Source organism: Colobus angolensis, unplaced genomic scaffold (genome assembly GCF_000951035.1).
Source record: "Colobus angolensis palliatus isolate OR3802 unplaced genomic scaffold, Cang.pa_1.0 Scaffold33, whole genome shotgun sequence".
NCBI classification, from domain to species: Eukaryota; Metazoa; Chordata; class Mammalia; order Primates; family Cercopithecidae; genus Colobus; species Colobus angolensis.
This window is the reverse complement of record NW_012116599.1, coordinates 12,249,321-12,252,562: the sequence shown is the minus strand read 5'-3', so window position 1 is coordinate 12,252,562 and position 3,242 is coordinate 12,249,321.

Sequence of the window (3,242 nt, the reverse complement as noted above, 5' to 3'; positions counted from 1 at the left end):
GATGGGTGGGACAACAGCTCCAAGGTCTGGGGCAGAGAGAGATGGGCTCTGGGTGTCATATAACAGCCTACACTCCCACCCCAGCCAGCCCAGCCAACCCGGCCCAGCCCCACCAGCTGTCTGACCACAGCCTTGTCAGCTGTTCCAGGATGGACACAATGCTGGGCTCAGATTACCTGGGCTGGAGAGGGGAGACCGGGGCCCCATCTGCCCCAAAAGAGACATCCACCTTCCAGCCCCAACTCGGGCTCAGTTGTCCCAGCCCCACCTCCGTGTTCCACATGGGGGCCAAGGACATAGCCAGGGCCAGCTGGGTGTGGTAGGGAAGGCAGGTCACCGAGGAACCTGATGGCAGCTCCAGAGAGGGCTGAGGTGGACTCCCTCCTGCTTCCTCCAGGGAGTCAGGATTTGGGTGGGTGTGAAGGCTGTTGGGTAGGCAGGTGAGGATTTTTTTGTTTGTTTTTTGCTGGAGTGCAGTGGTGCGATCTTGGCTCACTACAACCTCCACCTCGATTCTCCTACTTCAGCCTTCTGAGTAGCTGGGACTACTGGCACGTGCCAACATGCCTGGCTATTTTTTCTTTTTGTATTTTTGGTAGAGACGGGGTTTCACCATGTTGGCCAGGCCAGTCTTGAATTCCTGAACTCAAGTGATCCGCCCATCTTGGTCTGGCACTGGGCATCTCCCTCACTGCACATCCCCCTCACTTGGCATCCCCCTCACTCAGTATCCCCCTCACTCGACATCCCCCTCACTCGACATCCCCCTCACTCCCTATCGCCCTCACTCAGCATCCCTCTCCCTGAACTTCCCCCTCCCTAAGCTTCCCCCTCACTGGGTTTCCCTTTCCCTGAGCTTCCTCCTCCCTGAGCTTCCGCCTCCCTGAGCTTCCCCCTCCCTGAGCTTCCCCCTCCCTGAGCTTCTCCATCCCTGAGCTTCCCCCTCACTGGGTTTCCCTTTCCCTGAGCTTCCCCCTCCCTGAGCTTCACCCTCACTGGGTTTCCCTTTCCCTGAGCTTCCCCCTCCCTGAGCTTCCCCTTAGCTCGGGGAAGCTCAGGGCGAGCTTCTCTCTGTGAATTCCACTTTTCCTGGAATTTACAAAGCCCTTGTGTCCTTCTCACTTCTGAGACCCTTGCCTTTCCATTTTGCCCTCTGGTCCCCCTAGATGCAGTTTTCTTATCCTCTTTTGCAGACCATTTTCTCTCCACCTCTTTACTCTCCTTTATGACCACACTTTACCAAATTCATCAATGGCCTCCAAGATCAGGAAGCACTGCCAAACAGTGGACCACCTGTCCCTGCATTCCCTGCCCCTGCCCCTCCTGTTTTCTCCCTCTGCCTGCTCTGAGAGAGACGGCCTAGAAGCCTTCTTGGTGTTCTCCAAAGGATAAATCATCAATGAGGAATGGCAGTTTCTTGGAGGGGTTACATGTGCAGGGACAGGACCCATTCAGAGAAAATCATCTGTAGAATTGTCTAACACTACTTCTTTGCCACCCTCCGTTATAATGGCTGGTAGAGCAAAATACTCATTTCCTAGTCTCCCTTCAGATAGGCTAGCCATGTGATGTTTTGACTTGTGGGATGTCTGCAGGGACTTTATGGAAAAGTTTTTTGTTTGTTTGTTTGTTTTTTGAGATGGAGTTTCACTCTTGTTGCCAAGGCTGTAGTACGATGGCTTGATCTCGGCTCACTGCAACCTCTGCCTCTTGGGTTCAAGCGATTCTCTTGCCTCAGCCTCCTGAGTAGCTGGGATTACAGGCGGGCACCACCAAGCCCATCTAATTTTTGTGTTTTTAGAAGAGAGGGGATTTCACCATGTTGGCCAGCCTGGTCTTGAACTCTTTACCTCAGGTGATCCAGCCGCCTTGGCCTCCCAAAGTGCTGTGATTACAGGTGTGAGCCACTGTGTCCGGCCTATGGAAAAGTTTTGCTTCTTGATGAAAGGGGTCAGAAATGGCTGGCGCTTTTCTGCCTGAACATAGGTGCTAATTGTGCAGCTGTTGCTGTCAGCTTGCAACCTGGGGCCAACAGGTCTGAGGACAGAAGCCAACTTGCCATGGAGGCAGGGCTGGGCAGATGGCAAAGTGCCTGGGTCCCTGATAGCTTTGTTAGACAGCTGAGCCGGTGTGATCACCTCCACCTCCCTATTATTATGTGAGAAAAAGGAAACCTTTTGTGTTTAAACTACAATTCCTCGAGCTTTCTGTTCCTTGCATCCGAGTATATTACTGATTCACTGTCCATTGAAAGACAGCAGGTAGCCCTGTTGGTCTGGAGAGAGTAAGGAACACTCTCTGGCTTCCCGGAAAGCTGTGCCTGTGAGCATGACTTCCTGGGGACAGAATATGGAGTTCCATGTCAGTCAGAGTGGACCAGTCCTGACAGCACCACGGTGCTGGGGGAGCGGGTGCCGCTGGTGGAAACCATGGGGTTCCCTGGGAGCCTGTGCAAGAGGCACCCCCCCGTTTTGTGTGACATTTTGGGGTTGTCTTCTCTGGAAGTCCACAGCCACTTGAGCAGGGCCTAATAGAACTGAGGACTCAGCTGGTGATTGAAGCAGCGCCACCATGAGGCAGAGAGAAGCAAAGACTGTGGCTGAGAGCCCTAGACTCACTCTCATCTCTGTACATAAGACGGACCCTCCCTGAGTTGATGGACTATTCCTGGCGAAGTCTCAGACTTCCTGCTCACCTGACGGGTGTGAGAACAAACTGGCTTTCCTATTTAGACAGGAAAATAAAAGATTTGTACCTTGAATTTTGTGAATATAGTTCATGATGGAAGGCAGAAGTTACTGGGGTCAGTTTTGGTTTTAAATGGTTTTTCTTTTTCCTTGGTTACATCTAAACATTCACCTTCTATATATCTGAGTTAATGAGGTCACCAATTCCCCACTGAGGGAATGGGTTAAATCACCACCCATTAACTGCGCAGGTCACATGAAAATGCTAGTACTAGAAATTCAATTTTCATAACACCCCATGAGTAGGACTCACTAGACACACATTTTGCAGATTAGAAAATGGAAGGTAGGAGATGAAGAGCAGCTCACTCAAGGTCACATTGCTGGTACAACAAATGACACCAAAACTTTGTTATTTAAAACAACACACATTTATTATCTCACACAGTTTCTGGAGGGTCAGGAATCCAGGAGCCACTTAGCTGGTGGTTCTTTTTTTTTTTTTAGACGGAGTCTTGCTCTGTTGCCCAGGCTGGAGTGCAGTGGCCGGATCTC